General features: G+C 44.3%; 1 protein-coding gene across 2 annotated transcripts in view; it reads left to right on the top strand.

Annotated features, from left to right (window-relative positions):
• UGGT2 (UDP-glucose glycoprotein glucosyltransferase 2) overlaps positions 1–22645 on the top strand; it is a 1472699-nt gene that overhangs the window by 519868 nt on the left and 930186 nt on the right. The gene's annotated exons all lie outside the window — the stretch shown is intronic.

Below are 22645 nucleotides of genomic sequence, written 5' to 3'. Positions count from 1 at the left end.
CGCCAGCGCTTTTAAAGAAATAAATGGATTTCACATCACCTAATGTGTGCGGCTCACTCCCTTCTCCGTGTGAGAGGTTTGCTGTTGTGTTTTTCGGCGTGGTCCTGCCGAGAGCGACGCACCACCAAGGAAAAGAGCGCCATTACTGCCCGAAATCGGACCCTCCATGAAGTTTTGCGGAAGCAACAAGGGCAGTGGCAGCTGCCAGGAACTGGATCCTGGCTTTGGTCCCCAGCAACTTGAAAGGTAGTATGCATGGGGATTAGGTGACAGCGCTAATCAGCGGAAAAAACTTTTAAGCATCACACATTAAGGGAAACAACTGCGGGACAAAAGTGAAACTCCATATACCAGCATGCCCCACTTAAGCCTAACGTGGAGCCCACCAGGGGGCAAACACTTAAAACAAGTGACAGTTTACCTTTTGACCTTTAGATGCTTCTGGCTTCCTTTGAAAAAGGTCAATGCTGACCGAAATGCATCAGGAACAAACATGCCAGCGCCAGCGCTTTTAAAGAAATAAATGGATTTCACATCACCTAATGTGTGCGGCTCACTCCCTTCTCCGCGTGAGAGGTTTGCTGTTGTGTTTTTCGGCGTGGTCCTGCCGAGAGCGACGCACCACCAAGGAAAAGAGCGCCATTACTGCCCGAAATCTGACCCTCCATGAAGTTTTGCGGAAGCAACAAGGGCAGTGGCAGCCGCCAGGAACTGGATCCTGGCTTTGGTCCCCAGCAACTTGAAAGGTAGTATGCATGGGGATTAGGTGACAGCGCTAATCAGCGGAAAAAACTTTTAAGCATCACCCATTAAGGGAAACAACTGCGGGACAAAAGTGAAACTCCATATACCAGCATGCCCCACTTAAGCCTAACGTGGAGCCCACCAGGGGGCAAACACTTAAAACAAGTGACAGTTTACCTTTTGACCTTTAGATGCTTCTGGCTTCCTTTGAAAAAGGTCAATGCTGACCGAAATGCATCAGGAACAAACATGCCAGCGCCAGCGCTTTTAAAGAAATAAATGGATTTCACATCACCTAATGTGTGCGGCTCACTCCCTTCTCCGTGTGAGAGGTTTGCTGTTGTGTTTTTCAGCGTGGTCCTGCCGAGAGCGACGCACCACCAAGGAAAAGAGCGCCATTACTGCCCGAAATCGGACCCTCCATGAAGTTTTGCGGAAGCAATAAGGGCAGTGGCAGCCGCCAGGAACTGAATCCTGGATTTGGTCCCCAGCAACTTGAAAGGTAGTATGCATGGGGATTAGGTGACAGCGCTAATCAGCGGAAAAAACTTTTACGCATCACCCATTAAGGGAAACAACTGCGGGACAAAAGTGAAACTCCATATACCAGCATGCCCCACTTAAGCCTAACGTGGAGCCCACCAGGGGGCAAACACTTAAAACAAGTGACAGTTTACCTTTTGACCTTTAGATGCTTCTGGCTTCCTTTGAAAAAGGTCAATGCTGACCGAAATGCATCAGGAACAAACATGCCAGCGCCAGCGCTTTTAAAGAAATAAATGGATTTCACATCACCTAATGTGTGCGGCTCACTCCCTTCTCCGTGTGAGAGGTTTGCTGTTATATATATATATATATATATATATATATATATATATATATATATATATATATATATATATATATATATATATATATGCGAAAAACAACACCGCCCCACTCCGTTGCTCTCAGCAGTGCGGGTGCGCCACTTGCGCGGGCGATAGCGCAATCTATTACTGCCAAACACCACGTCTCTGGAAAGAACGTGCGGCGCACTCGTGCTCAATTCAAAGAAATTGCTTTTATTCGTTCTTCTCCGTGAAGACTAACAAACACACGCGTTCCGGGACCCTGCCCTTCGTCAGTGTTAGTTTGTCAAGTTCAAAGTTAACATTTAAATAACAGATACAATCATTGGTCGATTGGACTAGCAAGTGCCATCGATATAGGACTTTCCAGCTGGTCAACCACATTTCATTATAACCATGGCGGCCATACTTGAATGACCAAAACAACATGTAATTCATGTATTATTTCTCGTGACACGTCATTAGATACCAATTTACCACAAAGTGTGGATTATGTCATGCTGATGATAAGCTAAACAATAAATTCAACATAGGCAATTCATTTTTCAAGATTTCAAGAAAGGTTATCCGGTGACCAGACAGTGACACGACCGCTAAATCAGCGACCGAGAGCATCTTGCTGGATCGTACAATTGCGCCCTCCAATGGGCGTAGCCACAGCTCAAATGCTCGCGGTAAAAATTAAATTAATCAACCAGCGGTCCTGTCAATATTGATGTTACAGACTCAATTCTGATTTTTGAAAAAGATAAGGACGAAAAAGTGAAAGGGGCATACACTCACACTTATATACAATATGTACAAAAAATGTAACGATCATTTTCAGAACGCAAAATTAAGCCCTCAAATGGGCATATTCACTGAACACAATTGATAAATAAACAGGTTGCAGAAGGAAAACACCCAATTTACAAAAATTTCTCAATGATACAATGGTGTAATGCAGAGGTTTGGGAAAAATGGAAATTGTGCAAGGACAAGCTCAGCCAATGAAGGACCATAATTCTTCCTCCATATTGAGGCCCCCAGGGGTGCGAGTTTGTAATTCAATAATAAAACGCGCCTCTAACTGGCGTAGCTCTCTTACTCTGTCTCCTCCTCTTTCAGTCAAGGGGACCTGGTCCAAGCAAAAGTAGCTAAGCTTGTCACTACGGGATTCATGATTGTCTGCAAAGTGCCTGGCAACAGGGTAAGTTGTGTCACGGTTCGTAATTGCCCGTGTGTGCTCCAAAACACGTTTCTTAGCAGGGTGGATAGTACTCCCGATGTATTGGAGACCACACGGGCAAACCAGGCAATAAACAACAAAACTGGTATTACAGTTCAAAAATTTGTTGATGCTACGTGTTCCTGTTCTGCCTGGAACACTGTATTCCTTCACTTTTTTGCTGTTTTTGCAGGCTTTGCAAGAAGCACATGGGTAGAAGCCTACCGGAGTGTTCTTGGGGATCTTATCGGAAAAATGGCTATGTACCAACAAGTCTTTCAGTGACTTGCTTTTACGATAGGTCACCCCCGGCTTACATGGTGTATCCTGACCAATGATATTGTCAGTCTGTAGTATGCTCCAATTCTTTTCTACTAGCTTTCTTATCACTCCAGCCTTGGTTGAGTAACCCAAGATGAGACGGGGACCGCCCGGATCATCTTTTGCTTTGTTCAATTCGGGTGGTTCCATGCCAAGGAGGGAGTGTCTCTCAATAGACTGTACCTTAAGGGCTGTTTCGCTCAGGAGGGTGTCGGTGTAACCTCTTTGTCTGAACCTTCTGAGCGATTCGCTTGCTGCCTGAGTGTAATCTATGGGGAGTGTGCAATTCCTTTTAAGACGCAACAACTCCCCAACTGTACCTTAAGGGCTGTTTCGCTCAGGAGGGTGTCGGTGTAACCTCTTTGTCTGAACCTTCTGAGCGATTCGCTTGCTGCCTGAGTGTAATCTATGGGGAGTGTGCAATTCCTTTTAAGACGCAACAACTCCCCATAAGGAATGCTGTTGATGAGAGACCGTGGATGTTGACTAGTAAAGTGTAAAACTGAATTCCCTGCGGTGGGTTTGCGATAGAGTTTCGTGCAAATCAGCCCATCTGCTACATAAACCGAGAGGTCTAGGAAGGGTACCTCAGTCTTGCTCATCAAACTAGTGAAATGCAGATTCAAAGAATTAGTATTCAGGATGTTAATATATTCTGTGGCTTCATCAGGAGTACCCTTCCACACGATGAATAAATCATCAATGTAGCGTGCCCATAGGGCAATTTTGTCAACCCATACCTCGTTACCCTCCGCCCAGGCCACGTGCTTCTCCCACCAGCCCACGAACAAGTTTGCGTAACTGGGGGCGAAGCACGTGCCCATCGCGGTACCTTGGGTCTGCAGATACAGCTGCCCACCGAACAAAAAAATATTGTTGTGCAGACAGAATTCAGCAAATTCGAAAAGCATGGTGTTATGCATTTGGTATTTCAGGGGTCTTGCTTTCAGAAAATATTGGAGTGCCCCTAAGCCGTCAGTGTGTGCTATGCAAGTGTATAGACTGGTTATGTCCATAGTGATAAGCACAAAGTCCGGTTCCCACTGTATTTCCTGGATACGTTTGATGAAATCTGTCATATCTTGGATGTACGAGCTTAAGTCCTTGACCAGAGGGAACAGGAAATGATCAACGTAGATGGAGACTTTTTCTAGCAAACTCTCCTTGCTGGAAACAATGGGACGTCCTGGAGGTCTCAGGATGTCCTTGTGGATTTTAGATAGATGGTAAAATGTAGGTAATACCGGACTGTCCACTTTGAGAAACTGAAATTCGTCTTCCTCCAGGATGCCACTGTTCCTCCATTTATCCAGCAAATTGTAGAGTGCTAACACACTGGTGTTGTATCTGTCTCTTTGGATTTTTGAATAACTTGAAGAATCACCTAGAAGGCGTAGGGCTTCACCTCGATAAAAATCCTTGGACATAACGACAACGTTGCCGCCCTTGTCGGATTGCTTGATAACAATACCAGTGTCTTCTTTAAGGGTCCTGACTGCTGTCCATTGGGCTTTCGACAGATTAAATAGACGTTTGTTCGCATGCTCTTGTGGTTTGTCTTGCAAGCGTAGCCTATTCAAATCCTTGATCATAGAGTCGTGGAAGCAGTCAATTGCATCAAAGGGCATTTTGGGGATAAACCTCGATTTCTTTTTAAATTGGCTTTTACCACTGGTTTGTCCAATCCCAAGATGCGGGAATTCCCCCGGCTCATTTGTTGTCATTTCCATTTGTAAATCGTGCAAGGCTTGAAGTGCCTCCGAGTCATGTCCTGTAAGTTCGTCCGTTGATAGGCCTGCTGAAGTTGGGGAGGGCAGGGTTGGATGCAATTTAAAAGTTTTCTGCAATTTTAATTTGCGTATGAAACAGTATAAATCAATTCGTGTTTGTACATAGTCCCATTCTGAAGTTGGACAGAACGTGAGACCTTTCTCGAGAACTGAAATTTCATCCCGGGTCAGTGTTCTCGTCGATAGATTAATTACTGTTTGCTTGTTTATTTCCTGTTGCTCCCCCGCTTGCCTCTCGTTGTTCGGGGTGCTCCCCCCCTCTTCCGTTTCTTGCCCCCTCTCCTGGTTTTCCGGTGTTTCGGTCTGGGGGTTTCACTCGTTGCGGATATCTTCTCCATGATTCTTTCATGATTTCGTACTCCCTGGGAAAATCCGGTTCCCTACCGCCACTCGCACCTTGATCCGACGGAGTGACTTAAATCTCTGCTTGTTCGGTTTCAACCTCAGACTCGGAAGTGTCTCTCTGATCCGCTACTCTGTTCCTAGAGGTTGCCGTCTGTAGGGTTTTCCTTGGTAAATCATACTTTCTGGCAAACGTCAGAACTCTCCCCGATTCATAGTCGTGTTGGTCTCTCGCAAACTTACTTTGTTTGCGCCTTTTGATGTCATTTTCATATGAAATCAATCTGCTTTTCATTTGACTCCTCAGATTTTCTACCTCAGAGTGTTCCCCCAGAGTAGAGATCTGCTGCTCAATCTCATTGATTTCCTCTAGGAGTTTAGTTCTGTCGCTTTTGGCATATGTAATCAATATTTGTACCATTCCTTTGGAAGATGCCACCGTATGTTCTGCCCAGTCTTTTAGTAGATTAGGGTCCGGATTTTCATATGAGGGGATGGTGTAAATACGGAGTCCCCGGGGTATACGGCCCACATCCAGATACCTCTGTAAGGAGGTTGCCTCCCACCACTTCCTGATTTCTTTTTCATAGGTGCGTTCTAGCTTCGTGAACCACCCTTTCAAATTCTCTGGCCTTCTGTCAGTGCCTGCGCCTGCATCCGAGACCAATCCAGATGCAGCGCCCTGAAAGACCATCTCTGCTGCTTCCAATCTTTCAGCATCGCTGAACATTGTTCTTCACAGGAGCGAACGAAATGTTATGAATATATCAATGCCACAATAACGGCGATAATCACCGGAGCCACTACGCACTTGCCGCAAATCACCTTGATTGTTATGTAGGCTAAAGACGGACTCACCGAGTTGGTAGAACTGCTCTGTATTCTACACGCCAGCCGGTCGGTGCGAACATCCACTGTATCCGCTGAGTCTACCGAGGCTTGGTGGGGAGTTCAATCAGCCAATTTATCCCTGCAATCTTGCTTCGAAGAGTTGCAAACATCCAGGTCACGGCGGAGCAAGGTCTCAGTCCATAAGCGAAAAACAACACCGCCCCACTCCGTTGCTCTCAGCAGTGCGGGTGCGCCACTTGCGCGGGCGATAGCGCAATCTATTACTGCCAAACACCACGTCTCTGGAAAGAACGTGCGGCGCACTCGTGCTCAATTCAAAGAAATTGCTTTTATTCGTTCTTCTCCGTGAAGACTAACAAACACACGCGTTCCGGGACCCTGCCCTTCGTCAGTGTTAGTTTGTCAAGTTCAAAGTTAACATTTAAATAACAGATACAATCATTGGTCGATTGGACTAGCAAGTGCCATCGATATAGGACTTTCCAGCTGGTCAACCACATTTCATTATAACCATGGCGGCCATACTTGAATGACCAAAACAACATGTAATTCATGTATTATATCTCGTGACACGTCATTAGATACCAATTTACCACAAAGTGTGGATTATGTCATGCTGATGATAAGCTAAACAATAAATTCAACATAGGCAATTCATTTTTCAAGATTTCAAGAAAGGTTATCCGGTGACCAGACAGTGACACGACCGCTAAATCAGCGACCGAGAGCATCTTGCTGGATCGTACAATTGCGCCCTCCAATGGGCGTAGCCACAGCTCAAATGCTCGCGGTAAAAATTAAATTAATCAACCAGCGGTCCTGTCAATATTGATGTTACAGACTCAATTCTGATTTTTGAAAAAGATAAGGACGAAAAAGTGAAAGGGGCATACACTCACACTTATATACAATATGTACAAAAAATGTAACGATCATTTTCAGAACGCAAAATTAAGCCCTCAAATGGGCATATTCACTGAACACAATTGATAAATAAACAGGTTGCAGAAGGAAAACACCCAATTTACAAAAATTTCTCAATGATACAATGGTGTAATGCAGAGGTTTGGGAAAAATGGAAATTGTGCAAGGACAAGCTCAGCCAATGAAGGACCATAATTCTTCCTCCATATTGAGGCCCCCAGGGGTGCGAGTTTGTAATTCAATAATAAAACGCGCCTCTAACTGGCGTAGCTCTCTTACTCTGTCTCCTCCTCTTTCAGTCAAGGGGACCTGGTCCAAGCAAAAGTAGCTAAGCTTGTCACTACGGGATTCATGATTGTCTGCAAAGTGCCTGGCAACAGGGTAAGTTGTGTCACGGTTCGTAATTGCCCGTGTGTGCTCCAAAACACGTTTCTTAGCAGGGTGGATAGTACTCCCGATGTATTGGAGACCACACGGGCAAACCAGGCAATAAACAACAAAACTGGTATTACAGTTCAAAAATTTGTTGATGCTACGTGTTCCTGTTCTGCCTGGAACACTGTATTCCTTCACTTTTTTGCTGTTTTTGCAGGCTTTGCAAGAAGCACATGGGTAGAAGCCTACCGGAGTGTTCTTGGGGATCTTATCGGAAAAATGGCTATGTACCAACAAGTCTTTCAGTGACTTGCTTTTACGATAGGTCACCCCCGGCTTACATGGTGTATCCTGACCAATGATATTGTCAGTCTGTAGTATGCTCCAATTCTTTTCTACTAGCTTTCTTATCACTCCAGCCTTGGTTGAGTAACCCAAGATGAGACGGGGACCGCCCGGATCATCTTTTGCTTTGTTCAATTCGGGTGGTTCCATGCCAAGGAGGGAGTGTCTCTCAATAGACTGTACCTTAAGGGCTGTTTCGCTCAGGAGGGTGTCGGTGTAACCTCTTTGTCTGAACCTTCTGAGCGATTCGCTTGCTGCCTGAGTGTAATCTATGGGGAGTGTGCAATTCCTTTTAAGACGCAACAACTCCCCATAAGGAATGCTGTTGATGAGAGACCGTGGATGTTGACTAGTAAAGTGTAAAACTGAATTCCCTGCGGTGGGTTTGCGATAGAGTTTCGTGCAAATCAGCCCATCTGCTACATAAACCGAGAGGTCTAGGAAGGGTACCTCAGTCTTGCTCATCAAACTAGTGAAATGCAGATTCAAAGAATTAGTATTCAGGATGTTAATATATTCTGTGGCTTCATCAGGAGTACCCTTCCACACGATGAATAAATCATCAATGTAGCGTGCCCATAGGGCAATTTTGTCAACCCATACCTCGTTACCCTCCGCCCAGGCCACGTGCTTCTCCCACCAGCCCACGAACAAGTTCGCGTAACTGGGGGCGAAGCACGTGCCCATCGCGGTACCTTGGGTCTGCAGATACAGCTGCCCACCGAACAAAAAAATATTGTTGTGCAGACAGAATTCAGCAAATTCGAAAAGCATGGTGTTATGCATTTGGTATTTCAGGGGTCTTGCTTTCAGAAAATATTGGAGTGCCCCTAAGCCGTCAGTGTGTGCTATGCAAGTGTATAGACTGGTTATGTCCATAGTGATAAGCACAAAGTCCGGTTCCCACTGTATTTCCTGGATACGTTTGATGAAATCTGTCGTATCTTAGATGTACGAGCTTAAGTCCTTGACCAGAGGGAACAGGAAATGATCAACGTAGATGGAGACTTTTTCTAGCAAACTCTCCTTGCTGGAAACAATGGGACGTCCTGGAGGTCTCAGGATGTCCTTGTGGATTTTAGGTAGATGGTAAAATGTAGGTAATACCGGACTGTCCACTTTGAGAAACTGAAATTCGTCTTCCTCCAGGATGCCACTGTTCCTCCATTTATCCAGCAAATTGTAGAGTGCTAACACACTGGTGTTGTATCTGTCTCTTTGGATTTTTGAATAACTTGAAGAATCACCTAGAAGGCGTAGGGCTTCACCTCGATAAAAATCCTTGGACATAACGACAACGTTGCCGCCCTTGTCGGATTGCTTGATAACAATACCAGTGTCTTCTTTAAGGGTCCTGACTGCTGTCCATTGGGCTTTCGACAGATTAAATAGACGTTTGTTCGCATGCTCTTGTGGTTTGTCTTGCAAGCGTAGCCTATTCAAATCCTTGATCATAGAGTCGTGGAAGCAGTCAATTGCATCAAAGGGCATTTTGGGGATAAACCTTGATTTCTTTTTAAATTGGCTTTTACCACTGGTTTGTCCAATCCCAAGATGCGGGAATTCCCCCGGCTCATTTGTTGTCATTTCCATTTGTAAATCGTGCAAGGCTTGAAGTGCCTCCGAGTCATGTCCTGTAAGTTCGTCCGTTGATAGGCCTGCTGAAGTTGGGGAGGGCAGGGTTGGATGCAATTTAAAAGTTTTCTGCAATTTTAATTTGCGTATGAAACAGTATAAATCAATTCGTGTTTGTACATAGTCCCATTCTGAAGTTGGACAGAACGTGAGACCTTTCTCGAGAACTGAAATTTCATCCCGGGTCAGTGTTCTCGTCGAGAGATTAATTACTGTTTGCTTGTTTATTTCCTGTTGCTCCCCCGCTTGCCTCTCGTTGTTCGGGGTGCTCCCCCCCCTCTTCCGTTTCTTGCCCCCTCTCCTGGTTTTCCGGTGTTTCGGTCTGGGGGTTTCACTCGTTGCGGATATCTTCTCCATGATTCTTTCATGATTTCGTACTCCCTGGGAAAATCCGGTTCCCTACCGCCACTCGCACCTTGATCCGACGGAGTGACTTCAATCTCTGCTTGTTCGGTTTCAACCTCAGACTCGGAAGTGTCTCTCTGATCCGCTACTCTGTTCCTAGAGGTTGCCGTCTGTAGGGTTTTCCTTGGTAAATCATACTTTCTGGCAAACGTCAGAACTCTCCCTGATTCATAGTCGTGTTGGTCTCTCGCAAACTTACTTTGTTTGCGCCTTTTGATGTCATTTTCATATGAAATCAATCTGCTTTTCATTTGACTCCTCAGATTTTCTACCTCAGAGTGTTCCCCCAGAGTAGAGATCTGCTGCTCAATCTCATTGATTTCCTCTAGGAGCTTAGTATATATATATATATATATATATATATATATATGGACCTATTTTCCATACATTCTATTCCCAATAAGTCTGGCGCCGATTGACGAACCTAGCTAAATATTCCAAACTTTTGGCCAGCTCCGCTCCGCTCCTACCCTGAAAGTTTTGTGGTGATTCGTCAAGCGGGGGCCGAGAAAAAAGGGGGGTCCCAAAACGCGTTTTCCCTATGCAATTTCCCATATGATCTGTTGTCGCAGCTACAGCCCGAACCGCTGAACGGAATGACACCAAATTTAGCAAAGAGGAAGTCCTCAGTTCAGACTAGTGCCTTTTGCATAAATGGTGTGAATTTGTTCAGTAGTTCCTGAGAAAATTACCACCGTAAGCACACCCTCCCTGAACCGAGCGCGCACCCTCCCGATCGCGCGCTGAATGCTAATTGGCTGTCGAGTGTCTCTCTACATTCGAAACCAGGAACTGTTGGAGGCCATTTTCTGCCTCGATAGAAGCGAGGCTGAAGAAGCAAGGGGAATAAGTGTGTAAAACATATAAAGGGGGCAGAGTGGAAATACTCTGACCCTCTAGAGGTGCATAGGGGGTCCCAGAAGGACCCCCTGGGGCCCCCTTTTAAAAAAAAAAAACGGCAAAAAACACGCACGGTGCGCGCCTCCTAACGCGTTGGGTGCACGGATTCTCACGCGTTGGGTGCGCGGATACACGGTAATGTTTTTTGAAAAAGGACAAGAAATCATTGGTTGTATGACTACTTTCTTCACTGAAAGGTAGGGTGTATATTTCTGTTTTTTAAAGGTATGATTCTTATTGGTTAACAAAAACAGATTGTAAGGAACATTATATATGATAAGCTGATATGTTGAAAAGTCAAGCACACTTCCTGTCTTGATTAGCAACATTGTGTGCTGAACTTATGACCTGTGAGCTCAGTGCAGTGTTCCATGACCTGTTTCTATGGTAACAGGCAGAAGGCAGATTGGGGGAAGGGTTGAAATGTATTTCAGTTGGAAAGTGTTGAAATGTTTAACCAATAGAAATGTGTGTTTGCTTTTGAGTTTATGTGTGAAGGATTGTGATTTGATGTTTACATGTATATGTGTGGAAAATGAAAGGGAAACTTTTCCATTCTTTGTTTTTGCTGAGAGGTGCACAGTGCAAAGATTCTGTAAAAGAAAATATGGTGAGTGATTGATAAACTTTTTAATCTACAAAAGAACTTGAAAGATGAGTTATTTAATTGTGAGGGGATGTATGTAGACTATTTTGATTTTAATCAGACTAATGTATTTCTCCTGCTAAAGTGTAGGGTGTACTTTTTTTCTCTACAGTGTGTGTGCATGTAGAAACCATTCTGTGATAAGCATTTGTGTTTTTCATGTGTTTGTAGACCGATAACTGTGCTGTTTTTATATTTTGGTAGAATTAGAAACCAGTCATTGTTTATGAATTTGTGAAATGAGTTATGTTATATTTCTATACTAAAATGTAGTACTACTTCTAGATGAAGAAATGTGTTTTGGTAAAGTGCAAGGGATAGTGTTTGTCTAGAATCACACAGTGAGTCTGTGTGCATTTGGGTAAGGATTGTGAGAGAAGCATTTGGTAACATCGTGTATTTGCTGACAGAGAACTGTTTTAAAACCGGTCATGTTGTCAAGTTTTAGTAGCATTAGAAGCCAGTCTTTGCTTATGCTTTGATTTAATGAGTCAGGCTTTGACACAAAAGTGCAGTCCTGAAATATGAAGATTGTGTGCAGTTCCCTTATCACTTCCACAGTAGTGAATGATTTTTGGTAAACTCCTAGGTATAGTGGTTGTTGTCTAGAATCACACTGTGAGTCTGTGTGCATTTGGGAACCACTGTGAGAGAAGCATTTGGTAACATCGTGTATTTGCTGAGCGATAACTGTTTTAAAACCGGTCATGTTGTCAAGTTTTAGTAGCATTAGAAGCCAGTCTTTGCTTATGCTTTGATTAAATGAGTCAGGCTTTGACACAAAAGTACAGTCCTGAAATATTAAGATTGTGTGCAGTTCCCTTACCACTTCCACTGTAGTGAATGAGTTTTGGTAATCTGCTAGGGATAGTGTTGTTTGTCTAGAATCACACTGTGAGTCTGTGTGCATTTGGGAACCACTGTGAGAGAAGCGTTTGGTAACATTGTGTATTTGCTGACAGATAACTGTTTTAAAACATGTCATGTTGTCAAGTTTTAGTAGCATTAGAAGACAGTTATGGCTTATGCTTTCATTAAATTAGTCAGGCATTGACAGTAAATTGCAGTCGTGAAATATGTAGATTGTGTGCAGTTCCCTTACCACTTGCACTGTAATGAATGAGTTTTGGTAAACTCCTAGGGATAGTGGTGCTTGTCTAGAATCACACTGTGAGTTAGTTTGTATTTGGGATCAGTGTGAGAGAAGTGTGAGAGAAGCATTTGGTAACATCATGTATTTGCTGACAGATAACTGTTTTAAAACCTGTCATGTTGTGAAGTTTTAGTAGCATTAGAATCCAGTCTTTGCTTATGCGTTGATTAAATGAGTCGTGCTTTGACACTGATGTGCTGTAGTAGTAACAGGAGGATTCTTCCCCCCCAAGGACTCTCAGCATCCAGGGGACTTAACCCGCCAATGAGTAGTGCACCAGGAGCCATGTTTGTAGAGTGCTGGAAAAAGCAGACGGGGCCTCCAACGAGCTCTCAGCAATCCCACTGTGTGAGACTCACTGGTAATATCAGGAGGGGTTCCTGGCTCCCACCGACCCTCAGCATCCAAGGGGCCTTCATACTCCAATGAGTAGCACGTCAGGAGGTACATTTGCAGAGTCGAAGCCCCACTGTGTGGGACTTACTGGTGGAAACGGGAGGGTTTATTGGTCCTCAAAACCATCAGCATCCAAGGGAACTTCCTCCCATAATGAGTAGTGCAACAGGGGGCGCGTTTGCAGAGTGGTTGAGACAGGGGGTAGGGCATCGACAAACTCTTAGCACTCCTGCTGTGTGGGACTTACTGGTGGTAACAGGAGGGGTTCTTGGCCCCCACAACACCCTCAACATCCAAGGGAACTTCATCCTTCAATGGGTAGTGCACCAAGAGGCACATTTGCAGAGTGGTAGACAAAGTGGGGTGGGGCCTTCAATGAGCTCTCGGCAATCCCTCTGTGTGGGACTTACTGGTGGTAACAGGAGGGGTTCTTTCCCCCCAAGGACCCTCAGCATCCAACAGAACTTCATCCTCCAATGAGCCAGAGAAGTGGGGGTCCCAAGGCCCCCCACCAATATACCAATAAAACCCTGTGGAAGTGGCGGTGGTCCCCGGGGCTCCCCTTCCTATTTTAAAGCATGCCCCCAGGACCTGACCTACCCAGGGCTTAAATAAAAACAAGTAGGGAGATCCTAATAATTTATTGTCTTTTTTTTTTTAAATGTAGAAAATTTGCAAATGTTTGTGATTACCTAGCAAAAGTGTAAATGCTTGTTTGCTCTGACATGGTCCCTGCGGGACCCCAGGACCAAGCCTAGGGGGTCAGGGTATTCCTATCCTGCCCTCTTTTCTTAATTTTTTTTACAGTTTTTTTTGGGGGGTGGGACTTAAGCTGAGTCCTAAAGTGGCTGCGAACACTTCCTGGTTGAAGTGTCGCAGCGCGAGATCGGGAGTATTTGCAATTTTTGATGCGCCTCTAGATATACAAATTTGGATTTTCTTTAATATCTTCTAAACTACTGATCCCCCCGCCTCCCTTTTTCTCAGCCCCTGCTGCACAGATGACCCTGAAACTTTCAATGTACAACAAGTCCCTAGGGGACACTCCTTTGGAATTATTTTTTTTTTAAAGAAAAGGGGGCAGTGTAGGAATACCCTGACCCCCTAGCTCTGGTCCTGGGCTCCCATTGGAACCCCCCAGGACTAAAAAGCTGTTTTTGCCACAAAATTGCATATATTGCGACACAAAATAAAAAAATAAAAACACACAAGCACAATCTCCCGCGTTTGTTTAGACTATAGCCCCTGGGTGGGCCAGGTACCGACGTCATGTAGGGATATTAAAAAATAATTAGCTGGACGCACGGGGCCTCCCACCATAGGCTCATTTGAGCCCTGTGGTCTACCACCTCCTTGGGGATTATTTAATGTATTGGTTGCGGCCGGGCTGGGCCCCAACGAGCCCACCAGGTACCTCCAGTAAGCACCACAGAGCTGCGTTGCAGAGCGGTGGTCCGAGGCCATGCCCCTTTTTACACCACTCTGCAAGCGCGGCTTCTGGTGCACTGCTGGTGGGGCGATGAGGTCCTCTTGTGTCCTGAGGACCTCAGGACACAAGTGGGTTTCATCCTCCGAGCAGCAGTGCGCCAGAAGCGTGTTTGCAGCGTGTTGTAAAAAGGGACGTGGCCCTGGAACACCTCTCTGCAACGCAGCTCTGTGGCGCTTACTGGAGGTACCTGGTGGGCTTCTTGGCCCCCAGGGACCCACAGGATTCAAGGGGACTTAATCCCCCAACTTACAATGCGCCAGGGGGCGCCTTTGCACAGTGGGGCATGGAGGGGGCGGGCCTGGTATAACAAGTTAACAATCCTGCTGTGTGGGACTTACTGGAGGTAATAAAAGGGGTAGTTGGCCCACAAGGTTGACATTGGGGGCTAACTATCCCTCCTGTTACCTTCGCTAAATCCCATACAGTCTGATTGTTAAAAGGTGTTTGGAGACCACGCTCACCTTTCTCCACCACTCTGCAAACACGACTGCTCTGTTATACTTAGAAATTATCATTTAAAAAATGTTTAAAATTTAGTGATAAAACTATAGGTTTCGGGCACGTTATAGTTAGAAATTAGCATTTAAAAAAACCTTAGAAATTCACTGAAAAACAATAGGTTTCAGGGTCGTTATAGTTAGTTGGACATTTCACTTGTACAAAACCTGAAAAATTCCGCCGTTATAGTTAGTTCAGCTAACTATAACTCGCACCCCCGCAATGCACTGCTGATGACGTTGTTGCAGGGATTCTGCACATTACAGAACTATGCGCAGGAAACCAGGACCTCTGTGTATTGTGGTGTACCAAAAAATCCACCTCAGTACCTAGAACCCCAATCCGACTAGCAATAGTGTCTCATTCGTTCTCCGTACACCGTAATCATAAGTGCGCTCAGAAGACTCGGGTACCGGTGACGATGCACGTGACCCTTGTTTCTGTTGTTGCTTCCCCTGCTTTTTATTTTTCTAGTACGTTTTAGGAAAAATAGGACGGTCGTCTTTAGTAGACTGCGCCGTCTGAGTTTGCTGTTGTGCTGGTATTATAGGAAAAGGCTTAACACCCAAACTATTGCGTCCAAAGGTCTTATAAGCATCTGCAATAATTTTAGGTCATTTGCAGGGTTTCTCTGCCTCTGGGACAAGACGCAAAGCATTAGACACCTGAAAGTTAACTGCATCTCCCTTGACATTCGCAAGGATGAGATCAGCAACTATGTCGAATACTCCGACTAGCCTCATCCCTAACTCAACTGCCGCCTCTCAGCCGTGCTGATCTTGAACACGCTTAATCACGGAGGACAGCACACTCATAAAAGGGATGCCAAAACACTTCGCATATACTGGCGCAAACACTTTACCCCAATTTTCACAATAGGTTACCTCTAGTATTAAACTAGTGCAAACTAATTGTCAAGATTCTGTGTTTTTCCACAGGAGTGGTGTTTGAAAATACCACTTCTAGCTGGTCAAATTTTTCAGCAAGCCAGTAAGATAAATCATCCTTATTCTATGGACGCTTGCCCATAACCGAATTAACCATGACCGGACTAATAGTCAGCCTGCAAGGTCCAGCTGGTTGTGCGGCAACCCCCGGTGCGCCCACCTGGAGATTGCGGGAAACGTATTGTACTAGAGCCCTATGCACCTCAATTAAGGAGGTGTGCAAGACACGCAGTTTGTCTAGTGGGACTGCTAGATAACTTGGATGTGGTGTGTACCCGTCCAAAACTGGCCAATTGGCTCCTGGAATCGATAAAGGGCCTAAACAGACCGGAGTCACTGTATGGGGTAGGGCGCCATTAAACCAAATACGGTGTTGCCACGCTGAAATCGGAACTTCAAGAGATTCTATAAGGCCGATATACATTAGGTGTTGCAGTGTGAGTGTATACATGGAACAAGTTATCATCTCCGTTCACTGCCGGAAAGGTTACCCAAGAGTAAAACAGCTCAAAGTGGTAAGCTGGATCAGCAACAACCACAAAAATAAGTGCGATACCTGTGTCAGGCACTCCATATGTGTTCAAATGACGACGGAGGGGTACATGGCTATGTGCCGCAATATTGGCATCAGCCATAAGGACTAAGAAAGGATAACAACTTAATGCGTGGCAGCGCAAAAGGGTAGCAATTCAAAAGAATAATAAAACCTTTTAACAATATCAAGCTTGAAAAAACCTATAAAAACATCAATATAGGTAGGTTATGCCATCACAGCTGTTTTCCGGAAAAACAGAAGCGAGGGTATTGTGTACAAGCACAAGTACTACTAAAGTGTCTCGTAAATAAGTACCAGACCAAACGTTAGGTGTGCCATGTTGCAGGGATTCTGCACATACACAGATCTATGCGCAGGAATCCAGGACCTTGGTGTATTGTGGTGTACCAAAAACCCACCTCCGTACCTAGAACCCCAATCCGACTAAAAGACTGTGAGGCTATTTCCTTTTCCATCAGCCTCTCGGGCAACCAGTCATTTGTAGGCACTCTACTCTACCGCCCGCCTGGGTCCAGATCTACATTCCTCAATAACCTTAACAACTTAATTGAGGTTACAGCTGGAGCTCCACACTACACCATACTAGGCGACTTCAATTTCCATCTTGAATCCCCATGCAATACTGACACCATCGCTCTAATTAATGATTTATCAGCAGCCGGACTTCAGCAAATTGTTCATCAACCTACACACAAGGCAGGCCATACCTTAGATGGGATATTCACTAATAACCCTCACATTCTGATTTCAGATGTGACTTCTCTCATCTGGTCAGACCATTCAGCAGTCTACTTCTCCTTAAAAATAAATTCTTCTCCATTTACATCGGGATTATCTCTTCCTATCTCCTTTAGAGATTGGAAAAACATTAATACCTCCCTTCTTGCCTCTATACTGACTGATAACATTATATCCACTGAACCTAATCCGTCACTAGCCTCCAGTTACTATCTCAATAATTTACACACGGCTTGTTCTCAATTAGCACCTTTAAAAACTTCCCAACGTAATAGAAAGTCTCCTTCTGCCCCTTGGTTTTCGGAAACCCTACGTCTTCAAAGACAACATTGCAGAAATTTGGAAAGACATTGGCGCCGCTACTACAATCCCACAGATAAAATTTCTTACAAAAGCGCCCTTTCCAAATATAAAGACCTTATTATTTCCGAAAAAACCATGTATTACACCTCCCAAATTAATCAGGCTAAACATTCTGCAAAAAAACTGTTTCAAGTAGTTAATCAACTTTCAAACCCCCCTGCCCCACGCCCTGATTTATCTCAATCCCTCTGTAACTCCCTTGCTAAATTCTTTAAAGACAAAGTCACTTCAAGCTTTTCAGCTTTCACCCATAAATCTTCCTATATTACTACAACGATTCAACCTTCACCTGCAAACGCTCCTTCTTTCTCTGCTTTTAAAGCAGTCACTAAAGAACAAATTCTCCGCTTAATGTCCAGCACTAAATCTGGATCCCCCTCAGATCCTTGCCCTCCGGCTATTCTCAATCTTATTCCAGAAGCCATTGCCCCTGCTTTAACTAATATTTGTAATGCCATGTTCATTACTGGCTCATATCCCTCAGTATGGAAATAGGCTATCATCAAGCCTCTTCTAAAAAAACCTACCCTTGACCCTTTTCTGCCATCCAGTTATAGACCTATTGCATGTCTCCCCTTCCCAGCAAAAATATTTGAAAAAGCTATGAATATTCAACTTTCTAAATTCATAGACGATAACAACTTACTGGATGAATCCCAATTTGGGTTTAGGCAGGGACATGGCACTGAAACTGCTTTAATAAAAGCAGCAGATGAAATAAGATTTACTATGGACAAAGGAGGAGCGGCAGTATTAATACTGCTAGTACTTTCTGCTGCCTTCGACATGGTCGATCATGCCACCCTGATCGACCGTGTCTCAGCAATAGGCATTCAGAACAAGGCCAAAGAACTCCTCGCTTCCTTTTTGGTCAACCGGTCACAGGCAGTAAAAATGGGCCCTTTTACTTCCCATACCTTCACCCTTCCTTGTGGAGTACCACAGGGCTCCTCGCTAAGTCCGACCCTATTTATTATATATGTTTCAGTCTTGGCGAGGGTGATTAAGTCCTACGGCATTGCCCTTACGACCTATGCCGACGACATCCAATTGGTCCTATCCGTTCATGATGACGGATTGACAGTTGCTGCAAACTTTCAGAAAGGAATGCTTGCAATTAGCTCCTGGATGACATCAAACTGTCTCAAATTAAACTCTGATGAGACCGAGGTGATGACCTTCGGTAAAATGGAACCTTCCTGGTCCCCTCGATGGTGGCCTACTGAAATGGGTCCTCCACCTAAACCTGTCACCAAGGTTCGTAACCTAGGTGTTACTTTCGATGATAAATTGACTTTCCACCATCATGTCAACTCTGTTGTTTCCGCTTCTTTATTCACTCTCAAAAAAATCAAAAAACTTCTTCCTTATCTTCCCTTCTCAGCTGGCAAAACTCTAATAAGCACTTTGGTTTTTTCCAAAACAGACTATTGCAACGCCCTCCTTCTTAACGCCCAGGAAAAGGTTCTTAACAGGGTTCAGTTAGTACAGAATGCCTCCGCCAGAATTCTACTGGGCATTCCTAAATTCACCTCCAGTGCCCCTTATATTCAACAGCTTCATTGGCTCCCCGTGAGGAACCGGACAAAATTTAAGGCACTGTGTATTGCCTATAAAGCCATCAATAACCAAGGACCACAATTTCTCAAAAATGCCCTCTGTCCACTAGAAAATCCAAGAACCCTTCGTTCCTCCACAGCTCACTTGCTTAGAGTTCAACGAACAAAAAAGGTCAACTGGGGAGACAGATGCTTTGTGATTTCCACAGCCAAACTTTGGAACACTCTCCCCCTCTCCATTAAAACTGCCCCTACGCTTATTAGCTTCAGGAAACAGTTGAAAACCTGGCTTTTCCCACGTTAAAATCTGTCATTGCTATTGTTCCACTTACAGAGCGCCGAGACACCTCCGGGTATTTGTGCGCTATAAAAATCGCCAAAAACATAAACATAAAACATAAACATAAACTAGCAATAGCATCTCATTCGTTCTCCGTACTACAGCAAAACTACCAATGATTAGACAACCTAGAAAATGTGACTTTGTTCCTCTCACGAGTAGTGGGAAACAAGAACCCTCATTCGCTCAAACACTCATACTTGTCCACAATGTGACACACGGAATAGTTTAAAATGTTTATTTTAACTTACGTGCTCTATAATGCAGTACACGAGCCAATACTAGCAGCAAAATGCATAAGAACAATATAATCAGCATTGTTACAATTCCATATAGCACAAAAGGGGAAATCATATTATAATGACTGTGGAAACAAGACTACTGTGCCTTACCACCCTCCCTGTGCTAAGAGCTAGTTTAAAATAATTATAGAAGACCTCTAGGCTTTGTCAGGGGGACCTCATACCTCCGAGGTTATATGCAGTGAATTACATCTCCGGTCAAACACAGCTCTTCTTCTTTGGAAAGGTTTTCTTCAAGTGCCCTCTCGTGAATGTAATGCCATATTAAAAGCACTCAAGTTTCAGTAGTGCAGCTGTGTTCTATGTTATGTCTGTGGGCGTGGGACTGACCAAAGTGAATCAACAGCATATATATTGATTTTCAACCTTGAACATGCAGTGCAGACGAAGAGCACGGTGTACAGCTAGATGTGTGAAAGGCAGACAGTTCTCATGTGAAGAAGCGCAAGCAAAGTATTTACGAGAACAGAGCAGTGTAGTGTTGTTTGCAAATAGTGGCCAAGCAGATACTAACTTATGCTAACTTAGCAATGTCCACAGTTAATCCCATGTCCTTACTACAACGTCACATATTACATCATTCATGACATGGTCAGTGACATCACTGATGACATCATCCTCGTGAAAACCTGATGCACCTCCTCACACCCTAATATAACCTTTGATACACCCACTCTAAAATACAGACTACCATTTTCGAAACCATAGACACACCAATACCAGTTACTACATATGACACTCACTGATTCCTAGGTCTACACACATCCACTCATTCACCCATACAGTCTCTCATACATACAGTCACTCATCAATACAACACTTTCATATGCACTCATACACGTATACAGACACACACACCGCCACTCATCCAGAGTTACTCACACACCTAGTCAGTCATGCAAAGATTCAATCACACTTCCATTTACTCACCTATACAGTTATACACACACCACCTCACTTATTCATACAGATACTAACGCATACCTACTCTCTTATACAATCATTGATACAAGTACACAGTCATCCATACAGCCACTCTCACAATCACTGACTCTCACGTATAATCAATTATATACTCCAACTCTCACATACATTGCCTTTTAGATATGTAGTTAATTGGACATGTATCACTGAGACATCCATCCATTCACTCACTAACACACCGATACACACACTCACCCACCCATATAGCTGTTTCCACATGCACTCTTGAACCCATATACCCAGTGAATCAACCACTCACACATCTATGCACTGAGTCACACACCTCCCACCCACCCACACATACACTCAGGCACCCATAGAAATACTCAGGCAACCAATCAATAACCCATATAGACACTCATGTAGTTACTCACCAACCCATTTAGCAGCTTACACAACAACAGACAGACTGATACAGACATTCACACAGTTTAGTCACTAACCCATGCATTCAGTATGACACATTTAATCACTCACTTATAGTCAGTCACGCACCTACTAAATGTTCCATCCAGACACTTATACACCCACTCATTCTTCAATACACCTTGGCATATATATAAAACATATTTAAACTTTATATAAACATACAGTCACTGGATGATGTCATCAGTGATGTCATCAGTGATGTCATTTCAGATGTCATCAGTGATGTCACTGACCATGTCATGAATGATGTAATATGTGACGTCATCAGCAGTGCATTGCGGGGGCGCGAGTTATAGTTAGCTCTACTAACTATAACGACCAAATTTCTCTGGTTTTGTACGAGTGAAATGTCCAACTAACTCTAACGTCCCTGAAACCTATGGTTTTTTCAGTGAATTTCAAAGGTTTTTTTAAAGGCTAATTTCTAACTATAATGTCCCTGAAATCTATGTTTTTTTCAGTGAATACCTATATATTGGCAGACTTTGATTACACGAGGAAGTAGCAACATCAGATCCTGCTGCGGTACTCACCAAATCCAGTGCATGGTGGGAACTGTAGTCTGACATTGAACTACATCTTCCTGATTGCAGCAGGGTCAGCTGACCTTCCACCAATGGGAGTGCCACGGGAGATTCAAAGGTGTGAGATGGTGATAACGAGTTGACAGCGGCATCTGAGGAAGGCTTTTGCCGAAATGCATTATGCTACGCTGCAACCTGTGAATAAAGGACTTCCCTCAAAATTCCCCGCTGTGTCCTTGTATTGCTTTCGGAGTGAAGTGGTCGTTTTGGTGATATATTTTCACGCTTGCCAGTAGCGCGATACAAGGACCCGTCCAACAAGTAGTCCTGGAATATGCTGGCACACAACTGTTTTGCACCAAAGGATTGGTATTTCCAGTGACTGCCTTGAATACGGACCTTGCCAGTGGCTGCTGCCATTGGCAGACTGTGATTACACGGGGAAGTGAATGTGATTTCAACTCGCTTCACGGCCCGGTTTGTTCCCGATTTTGAGGCTGGACGTAGGGGACTTGAGGGGGACCTTAACACAGTTATTGCGTGATCACCAGCTGCTACACGCCCCCCCCTTTGTAAGGCAATTTCAGTGCTCATAAGAGCAACATCAGATCCTGCTGCGGTACTCACCAAATCCAGTGCATGCTGGGAACTGTAGTCGGACATTGAACTACATCTTCCTGATTGAAGCAGGGTCATCTGACCTTCCACCAATGGGAGCGCCATGGGAGATTCAAAGGTGGGAGATGGTAATAACGAGTTGACAGCGGCATCTGAGGAAGTCTTTTGCCGAAATGCATTATGCTACACTGCAACCCGTGAATAAAGGACTTCCCTCAAAATTCCCCGCTGTGTCCTTGGATTGCTTTCGGAGTGAAGTGGTCGTTTTGGTGATATATATATATATATATATATATATATATATATATATATTTGTCCATGCTGTATAGTAAGGAAAAATCCTCTGCTTAGTACAGTCAGCACCATATTGTCGGAGTGTTCCAAAATAGGTATACAGTTACTTTTCATGCTG

Source organism: Triturus cristatus, chromosome 8 (genome assembly GCF_964204655.1).
Source record: "Triturus cristatus chromosome 8, aTriCri1.1, whole genome shotgun sequence".
NCBI classification, from domain to species: domain Eukaryota; kingdom Metazoa; phylum Chordata; class Amphibia; order Caudata; family Salamandridae; genus Triturus; species Triturus cristatus.
Note: the sequence above shows the minus strand (reverse complement) of the source record. Positions and strands in the feature narration are given on the sequence as shown.